General features: G+C 36.0%; 1 protein-coding gene across 1 annotated transcript in view; it reads left to right on the plus strand.

The window, feature by feature from the left end:
• C3H4orf17 (chromosome 3 C4orf17 homolog) overlaps positions 1–12,338 on the plus strand; it is a 334,730-nt gene that overhangs the window by 222,208 nt on the left and 100,184 nt on the right. Inside the window, exon 7 of the mRNA XM_078068238.1 lies at positions 6,540–6,585. The gene's annotated coding sequence lies outside the window, so the exon portion shown is untranslated. The remainder of the gene's footprint in view (positions 1–6,539; positions 6,586–12,338) is intronic.

Raw genomic sequence — 12,338 nt, forward strand, 5'->3', positions numbered from 1 at the left:
AGCAAAAGATCAACAAGGAAATAAAGATTTTAAATGACACACTGGAGCAAATGGACTTCACAGACATATTTAGAACATTCCATCCCAAAGCAACAGAATACACATTCTTCTCTAGTGCCCATGGAACATTCTGCAGAAGAGATCACATCCTAGGTCACAAATCAGGTCTCAACCTGTACCAAAAGATTAGGATTATTCCCTGCATATTTTCAGACCACAATGCTTTGAAACTAGAACTCAATCACAAGAGGAAAGTCGGAAAGAACTCAAATACATGGAGGCTAAAGAGCATCCTACTAAAGAATGAATGGGTCAACCAGGAAATTAAAGAAGAATTAAAAAAAACTCATGGAAACCAATGAAAATGAAAACACAACTGTTCAAAATCTTTGGGATGTAACAAAGGCAGTCCTAAGAGGAAAGTGTATAGCAATACAAGCCTTTCTCAAGAAACAAGAAAGATCTCAAATACACAACCTAACCCTACACCTAAAGGAGCTAGAGAAAAAACAGCAAATAAAGCCTAAACCCAGCAGGAGAAGAGAAATAATAAAGATCAGAGCAGAAATCAATGAAATAGAAACCAAAAGAACAGTAGAACAGATCAACGAAACTAGGAGCTGGTTCTTTGAAAGAATTAACAAGATTGATAAACCCCTGGCCAGACTTATCAAAAAGAAAAGAGAAATGACCCAAATCAACAAAATCATGAATGAAAGAGGAGAGATCACAACCAACACCAAAGAAATACAAACAATTATAAGAACATATTATGAGCAATTCTATGTCAGCAAATTAGATAACTTGGAAGAAATGGATGCATTCCTAGAGATGTATCAACTACCAAAACTGAACCAGAAAGAAATAGAAAACCTGAACAGACCTATAACCACTAAGGAAATTGAAGCAGTCATCAAAAATCTCCCAATAAACAAAAGCCCAGGGCCAGATGGCTTCCCAAGGGAATTCTACCAAACATTTAAAGAAGAATTAATACCTATTCTTCTGAAACGGTTCCAAAAATAGAAATGGAAGGAAAACTTCCAAACTCGTTTTATGAGGCCACCATTACCTTGATCCCAAAACCAGACAAAGACCCCATCAAAAAGGAGAATTACCGACCAATATCCTTGATGAACATGGATGCAAAAATTCTCACCAAAATACTAGCCAATAGGATCCAACAGTACATTAAAAGGATTATTCACCACGACCAAGTGGGATTTATCCCTGGGCTGCAAGGTTGGTTCAACATCCACAAATCAATCAATGTGATACAATACATTAACAAAAGAAGGAACAAGAATCATATGATCCTCTCAATAGATGCAGAAAAAGCATTTGACAAAGTACAGCATCCTTTCTTGATCAAAACTCTTCAGACTGTAGGGATAGAGGGTACATACCTCAATATCATAAAAGCCATCTATGAAAAACCTACAGGGAATATCATTCTCAATGGGGAAAAACTGAGAGCTTCCCCCTAAGGTCGGGAACGCGGCAGGGATGTCCACTATCACCACTGCTATTCAATATAGTATTAGAAGTCCTAGCCACAGCAATCAGACAACAAAAAGAAATAAAAGGCATCCAAATTGGCAAAGAAGAAGTCAAACACTCACTCTTTGCAGATGATATGATACTTTATTTGGAAAACCCAAAAGACTCTGCCCCAAAACGGCTAGAACTCATTCAGGAATTCAGCAAAGTGGCAGGATATAAAATCAATGCACAGAAATCAGTGGCATTCCTATACACCAACAACAAGACAGAAGAAAGAGAAATTAAGGAGTCGATCCCATTTACAATTGCACCCAAAACCATAAGATACCTAGGAATAAATCTAACCAAAGAGGCAAAGGATCTGTACTCAGAAAACTATAAAATACTCATGAAAGAAATTGAGGAAGACACAAAGAAATGGAAAAACAGTCCATGCTCATGGATTGGAAGAACAAATACTGTGAAGATGTCAATGCTACCTAGAGCAATCTACACATTCAATGCAATCCCCATCAAAATACCATCCACTTTTTTCAAAGAAATGGAACAAATAATCCTAAAATTTGTATGGAACCAGAAAAGACCCCGAATAGTCAGAGGAATGTTGAAAAAGAAAAGCAAAGCTGGCGGCATCACAATTCCGGACTTCAAGCTCTATTACAAATCTGTCATCATCAAGACAGTATGGTACTGGCACAAAAACAGACACATAGATCAATGGAACAGAATAGAGAGCCCAGAAATGGACCCTCAACTCTATGGTCAACTAATCTTCGACAAAGCAGGAAAGAATGTCCAATGGAAAAAAGACAGTCTCTTCACCAAATGGTGTTGCGAAAATTGGACAGCCACATGCAGAAGAATGACACTGGACCATTTCCTTACACCACCCACAAAAATAGACTCCAAATGGAGTCTAAATGTGACTCTAAATGTGAGACAGGAGTCCATCAACATCCTAAAGGAGAACACAGGCAGCAACCTCTTCGACCTCAGCCGCAGCAACTTCTTCCTAGAAACATCGCCAAAGGCAAGGGAAGCAAGGGCAAAAATGAACTATTGGGACTTCATCAAGATAAAAAGCTTTTGCACAGCAAAAGAAACAGTCAACAAAACCAAAAGACATCCGACAGAATGGGAGAAGATATTTGCAAATGACATATCAGATAAAGGACTAGTATCCAAAATCTATAAAGAACTTTTCAAACTCAACACCCAAAGAACAAAGAATCCAATCAAGAAATGGGCAGAAGACATGAACAGACATTTTTCCAAAGAAGACATCCAAATGGCCAACAGACACATGAAAAAGTGCTCACATCGCTCGGCATCAGGGAAATCCAAATCAAAACCTCAATGAGATACCACCTCACACCAGTCAGAATGGCTAAAATTAACAAGTCAGGAAACGACAGATGTTGGCAGGGATGTGGAGAAAGGGGAACCCTCCTACACTTTTGGTGGGAATGCAAGCTAGTGCAACCACTCTGGAAAACAGTATGGAGGTTCCTCAAAAAGTTGAAAATAGAGCTACCATATGATCCAGCAATTGCACTACTGGGTATTTACCCTAAAGATACAAATGTAGGGATCCGAAGGGGTAGGTGCACCCCGATGTTTATAGCAGCAATGTCCACAATAGCCAAACTGTGGAAAGAGCCAAGATGTCCATCGACAGATGAATGGATAAAAAAGATATGGTATATATATATATACAATGGATTATTATGCAGCCATCAAGAGGAATGAGATCTTGCCATTTGCAACGACGTGGATGGAACTGGAGGGTGTTATGCTGAGCGAAATAAGTCAATCAGAGAAAGACATGTATCATATGACCTCACTGATATGAGGAATTCTTAATCTCAGGAAACAAACTGAGGGTTGCTGGAGTGGAGGGGGTGGGAGGGATGGGGTGGCTGGGTGATGGACACTGGGGAGGGTATGTGCTATGGTGAGTGCTGTGAATTGTGCGGGACTGTTGAGTCACAGATCTGTACCTCTGAAACAAATAATGCAATATATGTTAAGAAAAAAAAAAAAAGAAGATAGCAGAAGGGGAAGAATGAAGGGGGGGAAATCGGAGGGAGAGACGAACCATGAGAGACAATGGACTCTGAAAAACAAACTGAGGGTTCTACAGGGGAGGGGGGTAGGGGGATGGATTAGCCTGGTGATGGGTATTAAAGAGGGCATGTTCTGCATGGAGCAGTGGGTGTTATACAGAAACAATGAATCATGGAACGCTACATCAAAAACTAATGATGTAATGTATGGTGATTAAAATAACAATAAAAAAATTGAAAAAAAAAGAGGGCACATACTGCATGGAACACTGGGTGTTATACGCAAACAATGAATCATGGAACACTACATCAAAAACTAATGATGTAATGTATGGTGATTAAAATAACAATAAAAAAATTGAAAAAAAAAGAGGGCACATACTGCATGGAGCACTGGGTGTTATATGCAAACAATGAATCATGGAACACTACATCAAAAACTAATGATGTAATGAATGGTGATTAAAATAACAATAAAAAAATTGAAAAAAAAAAGAGGGCACATACTGCGTGGAGCACTGGGTGTTATACGCAAACAATGAATCATGGAACACTACATCAAACACTAATGATGTAATGTATGGTGATTAAGATAACATTAAAAAAAAAAAGCCTCTGCCCTGAAAAGAAAAAAAAGAAAGAAAGAAACGTGTAATCTTGCTCTGATGGAATTAAAATTTGTTTGGAACACTACTCAGTGACTGGGAAGAGGAGCAGTATATCTCTTTCAGCAAAGTGTCTGAGCCCTTGAGTCAGAGTTGGCTGGTTTCTTCCTACTCATATTATCACACGATTGAAATAATTAGTTAACAAAGTTTAAAAGCAAGGTGTATTCTGCAACCTCCTATAAAATAATATCTTCAAGAGTCTGAAAGATAGAAGTTCAGTAAAAGTTAATCTTAAGTTTGTAAAACTCTTCTAAAAACAATAGAGGGGAACCTGGATGGTGCAGTCAGTTGAGTGTCCGACTCTTGGTTTTGGCTCAGGTCATGATCTCAGGGTCCTGGGATTGAGCCCTGCATTGAGCTCTGTGCTTAGTGCAGAGTCTGCTTGAGATTCTCTCCCTCTCCCTTTGGTCCTCCCCCTGTGCTCTCTCTCTCTAAGATAAATAAAATCTTAAAAAAAAAAATAGATAATTGAAAAGAGTATGTGTGTAAGTATTTTGTGTAGAGCATGAAAATAACGTTAGGATGTAGAATTAGGCAAAAGAACATAATGTTTTCTCTTTCTGCCATAAACTTTTGACACCTTCTTCCACATGTTTATTCTATTATCTCAGAATTGCATAATTAGTTACTCTGGTTTTAATGTTAACATTACACGATATTCCATCAAGACCATTGTAAATTCTGAATTAACGGGAAACTTATACAACAAGCTATAGGTACACTAGTTTAAAAATCCTCTCAAATTGGAAGTAGTAAATATAATTAACACTAAATAAACAATCTGGAGGACAAACTTGAGATACTCATCAAGAAGCTGTAGAGTGGGTTAAAAAAAAAAGACACTTCTTAAAGGGATAAAGATAAAAATAAAAGAAAAGATGACAATAACTTTATTTATTTATTTATTTAATTTTATTAAGTATCTATTACATTTTAGGCATACACTGGGCAAATTCAAATGAAAACGAAATCAAGATGGTTTCATAAACATCATATAGGGTAGCTGGCAAGGCAAAGAAGCACGAGACCTGACAAAGAGGTATCTATTTTGTATTGATAAAAGGAAAGTTGCATTCTCAAGAAATATCCTAGCATTAAATAATGCGATATTTTACAAGTTAGAATTATGGGGAAAATGAGAGACACAAACACTTAATGGGAACTTGGAAGTGCTGGTCTAGTCTAAAGGAGAGGAATGCATACAGGTTGGGCCACTCAATCCGTGAGGATGCCTATACTCAAGTCACAAAATCTTAGTGAACAATGGCTTAAGCCTTAGCTACTCAAAGTGAGGTCTACAAACTAGCAGCATGGGAGTCATCTGGAGCTGGCTAGAGATGCAGAATCTCAGGCGCAGCCCACATGTACTGAATCAGAATCTGCATTATAACAAAATGCCCAGGTGATTCAAATGCACACTATTCATTCATGCACACTCATATACTTGATATATAAAGACAATTTTAAATAATAAAATAGTAAGGTAAAATTATACATGCTACATACTCTACATATAAAGACTATCCTCTTTTTTTCTTTTTTTTGACTATTCTCTTTTTTAAACATTTATGGAAGACTTACCAAATGCATCACTAGGATATAGCATCCCTCCTATTAACTCCAAAGAGCAGAAGTTGTACAAGTAAAATAGTCTAAAAATTAGATTAAGATTTAATTGCACAGATTTAAACAAAAATCAACAAAAACTACCAGTTATTGTTTCAAATAGGATATTAAAAATAAAATTATGGACATTATAGAAGGCTATATACCAAAGTTTGTAAGACGCTCTCATTTGTATTCATAGGTAAAAGCTTTAATTATTTCATAGGAAAAATTTATAATCTAGATATTTAAGTTAAGGAAGTAGAGAAACTATAACAGCTTGGTGGAAAGGACAGGCCAAGACATACATGTCTGGTGGCAAAACTGATTTGATTTTTTTCTTATAGAGATTATAAATCATATTCTTCAACCACCTGTAGCTTTGTCATTGTTCTCTACACTGGTGTAGCGATTATTACTCAGCTAGTACTGTGTTGTGCCCAGCCCTGTCCTTGAAAATGGAAGTTTTTAATTGCCTCAGAAACTGAGACCCAGAGCTAGAATAGCTCACTTGTTAATTAGAGGACCACAGAAGAGTTTTACTTGCCACTTACAGCTGAGCCCCTGTTGGGACAACCTGATCACTTTCCCAGGAAGGATAGAGGAGAGTGTTCTGTTTCCTTTTATTACTTTATAAGAGCAAATAATATACATTCATAGTGGCATTTAATCACAACATTTTTCTGCTCTGATTTAGGACACAAAGGACAAGCTTCTTGCCAATTTTTATGGACACATAAAAGGTAAATATATTTGATTTTCTAAACAAAGAGAATTTTGAAATGCAAGCTGCACATTACATGTGTACCCCTTTTACTGTAGATATTCAATGTATGCAAGAGTAGAGTCCAGCCCTTGGCATATTTTGCTTAAGAACAATAGAAAACAAAAGCTATTAATCACATCTGTCCCCATGAGGGAAAAAAAAAAACAAACCCAAAACATTATGTAGTTGTGCCAGGAACTTAACCTCCATTTAGGGGATTTTCCTAAGCAATTCTAAGAACAAGGACTTAAGACTTTGTCCATAAGAGTGATAGAGAAACTTTGGATATATATTTTTAGAGAAACTTTGGATACTTTTAAATGGAGAAGAGGGGCTAATAATCATTTGGGCATCTTCATATGATCATTGTATTTGTGTGGTGAAGAACAGATAGGGATGAAGCTGGAAACTGAAAACCAGGTAGGTGCCTATTACAGTAGCACACAGGAGAGAGCATGACAGCCTAGGTGAGGTGGTGAGCTAAATAAATGGGGTGTAATGGTAGGGATCAAGAGACGTTTGGGAAATGAAATGGAAGGAGTTAGTGAATGACTGGATGTTGGAGGTGGAGACAGAGAAATGTATACTGATTCTCTGGTTCTTGTACTTACAGAGGGATCACAGAAGTAAGAAGTTGGTGGAGGAGATGATGGGTTGCACTTTAGAAATGTGGATTTTAAAGTGCCTAATGTCCATCCAAATGGAAGTGCCCAATGGGCATTTGGCATTTATGAATCTGGAGTTCCAGAGAGAGGCCTGGGCTGTTGGTGTAGATTTGGAAGGCATTAGCACATAGCATTTGAAACCAGGGACTGAATAAAAGCACCATCAGGGAGGGATAATGATAAAAAGATATTAATGAACAATATTAAAACAATATTTTTAAATTAAAACAAAGGGAAGAGAGGTCAAGTCTTAGGTCAAACCTAAGATTGACATCTAAGGAGTAGTGAAAATTGCCAGAAAAGCTGTAAAGCAACAGGATATTAGTGGCTCAAGGGTCAGTGACTTCAACTCTAAAGTGAAGTCCATTTTACGTGGCAAAATTGGCAGTTTCCTCCTACAAGACCCTAAAATTTAAAGGCGACCAAAGATAATGCAGGAGCCAAGATGTGATAGAATTTGTGAATTTTAAAGCTTGGAGTCAAAGCACTATTAGCCGACATTGAGATTGCAATCTCTTCCATCTATTGTCCCCCATTCCTCACTTGTGTCCCCCATACTTCTTTGTGATTTCCTTAAAATCTCTGTGGGTTAACAGCTCATGTGCTCTTCCAGTGACATTTCCTTTCACCTTCAGATTGTTGCTAATCAACACACTCCATATTCCATCTGGGATTTTGGGGTGAGACTGGAAGGTAGGAGTGGAGGGAAAAGTTTAAATAGTGCTGGCAAATAAGACAGCCAGAGCTTCTTGGGCTTTGGTGGGGAGCAGTATCTGTGTGGGGTATACTGATCTATATAGGAAATACTATGTTGGGAACTATGGTTCTCTGTCTTTAAGTAAAGCTTGTAAAAAAAGTCCTGAGTAGGTAGGAAAGGATGAAACATAAAGGAAGGTGTCATTTTTTTCTTTTTCTTTCTTTTTTCCTTTTAATTATTATTATTATTATTATTATTGAAAGAGAGAGAGAGAGCACTCTAGTGGGGGCAGGGGAGGGCGGTAGGGGCAGAGGTAGAGGGAAAGAGAATCTTAAGCAGGCTCCACACTCAGCACGGAGTGCTCAGTGGGAGACAGATACAAAAATACCATGATAAATTAGATGCTCTTTCTGTTTTCAAGAAACTTAAACTCCAGAAAATTGTATATGGAAAGTTAGACAAATCCTTTACTAGAAGCATAAAAAGAGTTATCAAATAGGTCAAACCAGTACGACTGGGAAATCTCCATAGAGATGACATTTAAACAGGGTTTTGTATATTTTGACAAGTGAACACATGAGGGGACTATAATTCCAAATGGCGGAATCTCTTGAACAGAATGGGGCAAGGTAGGGCATGTTTTGACTGAGTGTCCACAGTGTAGGGAGGTAATCTTGAAAACTAGGTAAGATCTAAGTATATATTACAGTTGACCCTTGAACAGCATAGTGGTGAGGGATGCCAAATCCTGTGCATCTGAAAATCCACTATAACTTTTGACTCCCCAAAACTTACCTACTAATAGCCTACTGCTGACCAAAAGCTTTACTGATAACATAAACAGCTGTCTAACACACATTTTTATGTTATATATATTATATGCCATATTCTTACAATAAAATAATCTAGAGGAAGGAAAATGTTAAGAAAATCATAAAGAAAGGAAAATACATTTACAGTACTGTATTATATTTGTTGAAAAAAAAAAAAAAACCCATGTATAAGTGGACCTGCTCAGTTCAAACCCATGTTGTTCAAAGGTCAACTGTACTTCAAACACCATTTTAATGGCTTAGCATTTCTTTTTTTCAAAGGAAGGAGGCCACTGAAATTTCCCAGTATTAAAGTGAAAGGATCAAAGTTGTGTTTTATAAAAATCCCCTAGCCTTGTACAAGAATATCGTGAGGTGTGTGTGTGGGGTAGGAGTTCTTGCAGTAGAAATATTACTTTATGTAAGAAGATATAAATATTCAAAATTAGAGCAGCAGAATTAAAATGGGAAAGAAGAGACCATGCTCAAACCCCTAACTACCATCAATGGATCTTATTATTGAGGTACGGGTGGCAGCACGTTTTTATTTCTGGTTAGGTGGGAGAAATGGGTGGCCGTGAAAGGGAACTAGACTTTGTTGAGAATTTACCATGTGCCAATCACATTTAACAAATATGAGAGCTCATAACATCACTTTAAAGTGGTTATGATTTTTTAAATAAAAACCTGAAAAAAGACGCATAAAAAAACCCCAAAATAAAGTAGTTCTGATTTTCTCCGTACTACAGATAAATTGGGGTTCAGATAGATTAAGTAACTTTCATGAAGTCACATAGCTGGAAAAGAAACAAAGCTGAGAGTCAAACCTAAACCTGCCTGACTGAAAGGTTATTACTATAATGCTAAAAATAACAAAGTTCTTTTCAAACGGGAGATTTTGCTTTTTGCAGCGGTTCTAAGAGATAGCCAAAAAGAACATGGAGATGCAAGTGTAATTAATTTGAGGTTTACAATAGTTTCCTGTGGATGTTAGTTTATAGGCAATGCTAATTTCCTCTTCGATAATCAAGTACAGTGTTAGTTTTCTCACCATAAAGAGTATTTATCAAACAGACTATTGTAATATGCTATTTCTTGTGATAGAGCTGTTGAACCAGCCAAACACTTATCTAAGCAAATACTTCACCACTTACCTTAGCTTGGGTTGCGGTAACAAAATACCGCAGATGGGATGGTTTAAATAACAGACATTTCTCACAGTTCTGGAGGCTGCGAAATCCAAGATCAAGATGCTGACTGATTTGACTCCTTGTGAGAGCCCTTTTCCTGGCCAGTAGATGGCTACTCTTTTGTTGTGTCCTCACATGTTGGAGAGAGTGAGTTCTCTGTGTCTTCTCTTATAAGTACAGGAATCCTATTAATCAGGGCCCTGTTCTTGTGACCTCATTTAACTTTACATACTTCCTTACTCCAAATATAGTCACATTAGGGGTTAGGGATTCAACATATGAATGGGGGGCACAATTCAGTTAATAGCATTACCTACAGCAAAATTCAAAGAAAGCATTTATCTACTAAATTTATTTTTCAGCAAAACAGAACTGCCATAGCTTAAGAGAAAATATGCCTAAGGAAAACAAGACTATCATTTGTTTGTGAGAGTTGCCTTATCACAAAGAATGCCAAAGAAACTAAACATCCAAGGTAAATGTGTGCACCACATGTGATTTCCAGTGAAATCAGTGCTGGTGACAGACAACGTTCTCTGTTAATAAACTGTTGTGCTCGCGTTAGCCGCACATATGCTAAAACTGTTGCAGATGAGGGTAATATTTGCAGCAGATAATTTTCTCAGAAATGTTTATCCTTAATAGAGATTACAAACGCAGCATAAAGTTTCCTTTGTTAATGACATTAAATTTATGGGGAAGTAATACAAGTTTATTACAGAAATATAAAATGCTAAGAGTAAAAAGAATAAAATCCAACACCCAGAGATAACCATGAATAACATCTGGGTCTATTTGCTTCCAGAATTCTTTGTACACATAATTTTATATGACTTCTACTCATCAGTACTTTTTAAATTCATGTCAGAATAGTTGTGAAAATATTTTTTCTTTTTTTTTTTAATAGTTTCATGTTGGCAAATGCCCATCTATGATATTTTAAATTGCTGAAGAGTATTTTACTGTATGGATAGGCCATAATTTATGAACAATATGTCAGAATCTCTGATTCCTACCTTCAGCCCAAATTAGTCTTTTCAGTCTTTGAAGTCTTTCTTTGTTTGACTGGTTTAGTTTTAATTTTCTTAATTACTGAGGCTTAATTTTTTATGTACTTACTGACCATTTGTTTTTCTTCCATAGATTATTAATTCATTTCCTCTGCCTATCTTTCTTTGAGGGATTTGTCTTTTTCTTACTGATAGGCAAGAAGTCATTGTAGAAAATATATTAACTATCTATGTTTAATTTAAAAAATTTTCCAAGTTGTCATTGGCAGTTAAAATTTTTCTAGGGCTTTTTTTTCAGCTTTAGCGTGTGTCTTCTACTACTAATGGGGTAAATATGTATAAATCTTAACCTCTCTGGTACTTATTTAGATATATAGAATGAGGTAGGAATATGATCAAGTATCCCAATAGGAATTATTGAATTATCTGTCCTTTTAGCATTTATTAAAATTTCAATTATTATATACTAAATTATTAGGCATTTTTAGGCCTATTTATGGATTTCCTAAATTAGTTTTACTGGATTGTATTTCCATAACTGTGAAACATAGTTTTATTTTTATTTTCATTTTCTGTTTGTCATGGTATAAAGAAATATATTGACTTTGCATCAGTGATCTTTCTAAATTCCCCTATTTTAATAATTTAAAGATTCTTTTAGATTTTCTGCACATATACTATCTAGGAATAATGAAAGCTTTATTTCTGCCTTTCCGATTCTTAAACATTGTATTTCTTCTTTTTGCATTCTTTCACTGGGTAGGGCTTCCACTAAAAGTTGAATAGAAGTTGTATTCATATGAGTATTCTTGCCTCATTGTCAGTCACAATTATTCATTATTAAGTATGATGTTTACTGCAGGTTGATATATAGATGTGCTTTATCAGAATAAGAAAGTTCTCTTTAATTCATATTTTGCTGCATCTATCAAGATCATCATATAACTTTCTCTTTTTTTGTTAATGTGCTGCAATACATTGATTTCCAAATGCTAAACCAATTTTTCATTCCTGAATAAATCTACTTATGCCATGATGTATTATTCTTTTTATATTATGGTGAATTTATTTTGTTTGGAATATTTCCATCTATTTTTTGTAAGATTCATTGGCAATTTTCCTTTTTTCTGTGATGCTCTAGTTGGTATTATTATAGTTATGCTGGAATTATACTGTGAGTTGGAAAATGTTCCTTCTTTTTATATTCTCTGGAGGAGATATGATTAATCATCAGGATTAAAAATGAAAACCACAAAGAGATATCACTTCATATCCATTAGGATGGTTACTATTAAAACAAACAAATAATAAAGGTTGGCAGTGATGTGGAGAAGTTGGAAAGCTTGTGCACTATTA

This window comes from Halichoerus grypus, chromosome 3 (assembly GCF_964656455.1).
Source record: "Halichoerus grypus chromosome 3, mHalGry1.hap1.1, whole genome shotgun sequence".
In the NCBI taxonomy this organism is placed as follows: domain Eukaryota; kingdom Metazoa; phylum Chordata; class Mammalia; order Carnivora; family Phocidae; genus Halichoerus; species Halichoerus grypus.